The following is a 7,554-nucleotide window of genomic DNA, read 5'->3' as shown; positions in this document are numbered from 1 at the left end:
GGATATATATTCCCAAGATAGAATTCGGTATTAAACGCCATTCGTGGGTGATATATATATATATATATATATATATATATATATATATATATATATATATATATATATATATATATATATATATATATTTTTATATATATATATATATATGTATATATATATATATAAATAGATTGATAGATATTTAGATATATACACACACACACTCACACACACACACACACACACACACACACACATATATATTATAATATATATATATATATATATATATATATATATATATATATATATATATATATATAATATATATATATATATATATATATATACACACACACACATATATATATATATATATATATATATATATATATATATATATATATATATATATATATATATATATGTATATATATATATATATATATATATATATATATATATATATATATATATATATATATAGATAGATAGATAGATATATATACACACACAGATATATATATATATATATATATATATATATATATATATATATATATATATATATATATATATATTTATATAATAAATCTATATATATATAATATATATATATATATATATATATATATATATATATATATATATATATATATATATATATATATATATAATAATAGTATATATATATATATAATATATATATATATATATATATATATATATATATATATATATATATATATATATATATATATATATATATATATATATATATAAATATATATATATATATATATATATATATATATATATATATATATATATATATATATATGTATATATATATATATATATATATATATATATATATATATATATATATATATATATATATATATATATATATATAAATATATATATATATATGGGTGTATGTATGTGTATATATATATATATATAAATATATATATATATATATATATATATATATATATATATATATATATATATATATATATATATTTTTTTTTTTTTGGGCTCAAGCCATGTCGTCCTGATGGAAGTTCCTATAGGGTAGCTTCCTAGGGTATATTACAACTACGGCGATATTCCCAGAGAATTTACCTTAAGGGACCAGATTTCTACTCTTGGAGCGAGTATCCCTCGTGAAAGGGATATCGCGACATATCAGAGGACGTATTCTAGACACGTCACATGGCAATCTACATCCTGGACAGAGATTTCGTCTCGTAGGAGGTGATTGGCGAGATACGAATTCGGGAAAGAAAAAGGGGAGCCGCTCCAAGGCTTCCCTATCCCCCGATTCGTATGCGTGCCCCCCGATTCGTATGCGTGCCTGGCGCCAATCCTGGCGCCATCTGTATTCCTTTTTGCGTAGCTTAACAACTCGGTGTTTTTTCCTGTTTTTCTCGCAAATCTTGGATTTATTCGACTTTTCTTGGCTTCTTCGTCTTCGTCGCCCTCTGACAAGTTGAGTATAGTGTCTGTTATGTATATATGTAGGCTCTTGGTAAAATTTTGAGTGATTAATAGGATTAATCTTTGATACAAGAGCCCGTAGCCTACCAGAGAGCGTCTTGGACGCTGTCACATCGCTAGGTATAAGTTAGTTAGTCAGAGCGACATTCTGGTTGTTTTGCTTTAATAAATTTTAGCTATTTAGCAATACATAGGATTTTTTTTCGTGCTTAGTATTATTTGGGGGAATTATTCGCTATTCTGGCCTACGCTAGGCCATGTAGCCTAGTCGTTTGGTCCTAGTACTTCATGCATGAATATGGTTTTTCCGAGTGTAATTAAAATTTTTTGAAGCTTTAGTCTATATTTTATACATTTTAGACTGTGTGGAATATTTCCAAGATATTATACGAGTGAGTTTCGGTGAATTAGGTAATCGATTCTCTTGGTGCCTAGGCTAGTTGCTTATGGAGCCTTAGTATACTTTCTCATACTCCCCGGTTGCTTTCTTTTCTTCGGAGAAGGTATGCAATCCCTTTCCCTCTGTTTAAGCCTTGGGCTTATCCCTAAGTGGTTTTTTCCGAAATTTTATTTTCGATAAAACTATACTAGGGTGTTACTATACCTTCCTGTTCCTGTAGTTATGGTTCAAGAGGGACAGAACAACAGAGTTTTTAGTCTGAGTCTGTGTTGTCTGGCTTGGGGCTGAGTCCCCCTCGCTGACCTAACACATACAAAGGGAGCTTAGCTCCCTTAGGTCACTACCGAAGGTTTCTGTGGATATGATTCCTTCTTTTGTGATCTACCAGACTAGTCCTGTTGCTGTTCTCGGGGGAGGATAAGTTCTTCCCTTGGGAGTAGCAACGCCTTCCCTTGCTTTGGTGCTCTGGAAGCTGGCAAGTATTGCTGGCCTTTCCCCTTAGATCTCCCTTAGGCTAAGATAAGTTTCTTAGATGCGGGGTGTCTGTCACTAAAGCAAGGTTGGCAGGACCCTCTTGTCCCTTCCCCCTCTTTCTTCATACTGTACTGTACGTCGTTCTACATTTGGGACCTAGTATAGGTTAGGATGTGGAATTGACTCAGCCCCTTGCCGGCCGGCAGAGCTGGCCGGCAGGGGTCCTTACTGTACTGTACGTCGTTCTACTTCTGGACCTAGTATAGGTTAGGATGTGGAATTGACTCAGCCCCTTGCCGGCCGGCAGAACTGCTGGCCGGCAAGGGTCTTATGTTTTCGAGTGCTGCCCGGACCTCTCTTGGTCCCTCATCCATGCCTGCCGGCAGAGCCGGACGGGCATTGGTCAAGGAAGCCTGAATTAGTTTCTCCCCTTCCTTATATGCACTCTTTCGGTTGCCGGGCTTGGAGGTTGTGTACACTCTTATCCCGGCATCCATCCAATTTTTCTTTTTCTTCTAGTGCTGTACTTGTCCCGGCTGCCGGCCCTTTGAGGCCGGCTAGGCCGGCAGCCGGGCAGGTGTAGTCCTCTGGATCTTTTGCTGCCAGCTGGCATCGGTCTTGTACCTTTGCCGGCCGGGCTTATGTCAGCCCTTGTCTGCCGGTCACCAAGAGTGTGGCCGGCAGCTGGGTACTACCTTGTGTAGTTGCTGGCCGGCAGCCATTTGCCGGCCAACACTGGCTGGCTGTTACCGGCCGGCAGTTGCCTGCCGACCGGCCACAGGCATTTAAACCAGAGTGCTGCAGCCCTATAGCTGTTAAGTAGTATACTTTAAAGCTAGTTGTGGTGTGTGCCGGCCGGCAAAGGCAGGCCGGCAAAGGCAGGCCGGCAAACATCCCTCTATACTGTACTAGTATTCTTCGGTATAACATATACAGTAAGAAGAAAACTAGGGTAAGGGTTTTGGTACAGCACTGTGTCTTCTAACACTATTGTTTTTTCTTGCACATCCCTTTGCTGTTGCCCTACAGATAGGAAGCTGAGTTCTTCCCTGTCTATATTTTAAAATCATTGCTTAGGTGTGAGCTCCACCTGTTTCCTCTGGAAACCTTGCATTGGTTACTCTAGAAGAGATAAACCATTTTGATTTTATTATCTGGAAGGCTGCAACAATGGGTTGTGAGGGAAACACAAGTGTGTGTCTTTCCTTTCTGAATTGTTATGCTATACTATGCATATCCAGTGATACATAGTTCACTTGATACTCATGGAAATTTCTTCTCTTTACAGAAGGACACTCCGAAGTGGGGAAGTGCTTTCTGCAATGTCAGCAGCAAGAACCTCTGCGGACATGAGTTTTGTAGGAGACACGCAGCATACGCTGTCTCCAAGGATGATCTCCGGTATTGGGACCCTCAGGTATGTACTGTGTGCACTAACCTGATGACTGAGACATTTAAATAGCTAGGAAGAAGCTTCCTTCCTGGGTAAGGGGCTTCCAAAAGAACACTTCTGGCCCTTATCTTCCAAGTGAGAAGATGAGGGCGTATCCTTTCCCTAAGGCATCAGCTGATGCAGTGATTCCCCAGCCTCAAGAGGAGATCCCCTAAGTTCAGATCCAGGTGGATGCTGAAGTCGCGGTCGCGATGCAAGACATCCAGCTAGATGACAGGATGTCTGATGTGGACGGGTGTCAGGAGGAAGACCTCCTGGCAGAAGCCCAGGATGAAGTTCAAGCCCCTCTATATCGGCCGGTCTCCCAGTATAGCTGGGACAGGCCCTCTCTTCTATTGTTGGAATGATCCAACAAATGCAGAAGGAGAATCAGGAGAAGGCGGCTGCAATGGAACTGCGAATGCAGTGCCTTGCAGAATCACATGGGCCCCAGAAAAAGCTCAATGTGAAAGACCTTCCCTTGTGCTCAGATGCTAACCCATGGAGGTAGGCTGAGCACATGCCGATGACGACTGGAAAGATCGTCATCTCGTATAAGCTGGGCTCAGTTCCCCTGGAGGGTGGAATTCTGGCCCAGCAAGGCATCATATCCGGACTGTTATGTCCGGCTGAGGAAGGAACCAGCTTCATAGGAGGAGACAGAACCGAAGGAGGTCATAGTGATGGACCATGCTAAGGCTCAAGCTCTACTTTCATCCTCGATGAAAGAGAGGGGCTTCTCTAACTCAAAGGTAGCCGCATTGAATAGAAAGCTCCCTTCCCTTGTGTCCTCGCCTACTAGAGCCTTCCCCTGGCTGTACTAAAAGCAATCGAGGCTAGCAAGTCTTGTCCCTCCCTAGAGTAGTGTAAACCCTTGTCGCTGGCCCTGCCTATGGACCACAAAGACTGGAAGGACGTCCATCTTACGTTCTCAGTGGGAAAGTTGGAGGCTGATATTGCCGGACGTCAGTTCGGCAAGGACTTCCCTAAGCTGTCTGACTTTCTTTTGCGAAGTGAGTTCGATACAAAAGAAAGACTGTCTGCCTTAATGTCTCTTCAGACTACTCTCGAGACGATGGCAAGTGACCCCAAGGTCCATGAAATGTTCATGGTAGTGGCCAAGCCTCATCTGGCCACAGTGACGAAGGACCTTTATGGCTTCGTCAAAGCAAGGAGAGCTTGTAGGGAGTTCGTGTTTACCTCGGCTACGGTGAGGCACGAGCCAAAGAAACTAAAATCCTCCAACATTTGGGGAAAAGACCTTTTCCCTACCGACTTGGTCAAAGAAGTTGTTGATAAGGCCGCCTTGGAGAATAGAAACCTTCTCCAGAAGTGGGGCCTGGCTATCAAAAGAAAGTCTTCCCCGGATGAGAGTCCTCAACCAAAGAGGAAGACTATGAGGACTAGGCTACCGTCTCGGCTAGCCAAGCCTCTTAGACAGCAACAACAACTGCAATTGCCATTGCCCCCAGTGCCCCAGATCGTGGCACAAACCCCGACCACCTTTCAGTGGGTACCCCAGGCGGTGTCGACACAGTCCACGGCATTCACCCCAGCGTTCGAAGGGCAGTCTACTTCCTTTCGAGCAAAGCCTAGAGGAGCAGCCAGAGGCTCGTCTAGACGCCCCTCAAGGGGAAGGGGATTCAGGGGTGGTCGTGGTCAGGAAGGCAAGACCTCAGGACAGCAGTCCAAGTGAGGTGATACCAGTAGGAGGGAGACTTCTGAAATTTCGGGATCGGTGGACCTTCGATCCCTGGGCCCACAGCCTACTCAAGAATGGACTGGGCGGGAGCTGGTACAGCACTCCACCCCCGTGCCTTCGGTTTTTCCAACACTCCACCCCCGTTATGGAGGAGTACGTTCAAGAACTGTTGGAGAAAAAAGGTGATCCGAAAGGTGAAGCCCATCAATTTCTAAGGGAGGCTGTTTTGTGTTCCCAAGAAAGACTCGGAAAAGCTCAGAGTCATTCTGGACTTGTCGCCACTCAACAAGTTCATAGTGAATTGCAAATTCAAAATGCTAACACTGCAACACATAAGGACCTTACTGCCCAAGAGGGCATATTCCGTCTCTATAGACTTGTTAGACGCCTATTGGCACATTCCAATTAGCCATCGACTCTCCCCCTACCTAGGTTCAGGCTACAACGAAGACTATACGCCTTCGGAGCCATGCCATTCGGGCTAAACATAGCCCCAAGGATTTTTACGAAGCTTGCGAGCGTAGCTCTCAAACAATTACGCCTAAAGGGAATTCAGGTAGTAACCTACCTGGACGACTGGTTGGTGTGGGCAGCATCCGAGACAGAATGCTTGCAAGCTTCCAGTCAAGTGATCCAGTTCCTAGAGTACCTAGGCTTCAAGATCAACAGAAAAAGTCTCGACTTTCTCCATCTCAAAAGTTCCAGTGGCTGGGAATCCACTGGGACCTTTTGTCACACCGTTTCTCCACCCCGGCGAAGAAAAGGAAGGAGATAGCGGGTTCTGTCAAGAGACTTCAAGATTCCGAAAGGATATCAAGACACTAGCAGGAGAGAGTACTGCGCTCTCTCCAGTTTGCTTCGGTGACAGACCCAGTGCTAAGAGCACAGCTAAAGGATGCAATCGGAGTTTGGAGAAGTTATGCATCAAACACATGAAGAGATCTGAGAAGACCAGCCGCTTCGGCTAAGTACTCTTCTCAGGCCTTGGTCCCAAACCAGACATCTAAAGAAGTCGGTTCTTTTTCAGCCACCTCCCCCGTCGGTGACGATTCACTCAGACGCCTCGAAGGAGGGATGGGGAGGTCACTCTCATCGGAAAAAAGTCCAGGTGACTTGGTCTAGGCTATTCAAGATCTTTCACATAAAACTTTCTAAAAGCTAGGGCAGTGTTCCTTACCTTAAAGAAAGTCTCCCCGCGTCACTCGATCCACATAAGGTGGTGATAGACAGTGAGGTAGTTGTGAGATACTTGAATCGACAAGGTTCGAGGTCACCACCTCTCAACCAGGTGATGTTGGCCGTCTTCCGATTGGCGGAAAAGAAGAAGTGGTACCTGTCGGCAGTTCACCTTCAAGGAGTCCGCAATGTGACAGCGGACGCTCTATCCAGGTTCACACCGATAGAGTCGGAATGGTCCTTAGACGCAGGATCATTCTCCTTCATTCTGAATCAGTCCCAGAACTGCAGATAGACCTCTTTGCGACGAAAGACAACAAGAAGTTGCCCCTGTACGTGCCCCGTACGAGGACCCCTTAGCGGAAACAGTGGACGCGATGTCCCTCGACTGGAACAGATGGTCCAAGATTTATCTGTTCCCTCCTCACAACCTTCTGTTGAGGGTCCTCAACAAACTGAGATCCTTCAAAGGGTAGCGGCAATAGTGGCCCACAAGTGGCCGAACAGCGTGTGGTTCCTCCTGGCATTGGAACTGTAGCTGAAGTTTGTACCACTACCAGATCCAGTTCTGACCCAGCGAGTCCAGAAGTCAACTGTCTGCGCTTCATTACAGAAAACCCGGACCCTGCAGCTCATGATTTTCTCTCCCTAGCGGTGAAAAGCGTTTCGGGATTTCGAAAGCCAGTATAGACTTCCTAGAGGAATATAAGTGCAAATCTACTAGAAGGCAATATGAGTTATCTTGGAGAAAATGGGTGGCCTTTTGTCAAGGCGAAGATTCCGCAGGAGATCTTGACAGACTTCTGCTTATCTTTCTTCTCAACCTCCATGGTCAAGGGTTGGCAGCGAACACGATTTCAGCGTGTAAGTCTGCTTTGACAA

The sequence above is a fragment of the Palaemon carinicauda genome, chromosome 29, assembly GCF_036898095.1.
Source record: "Palaemon carinicauda isolate YSFRI2023 chromosome 29, ASM3689809v2, whole genome shotgun sequence".
Taxonomy (NCBI): domain Eukaryota; kingdom Metazoa; phylum Arthropoda; class Malacostraca; order Decapoda; family Palaemonidae; genus Palaemon; species Palaemon carinicauda.
Note: the sequence above shows the minus strand (reverse complement) of the source record.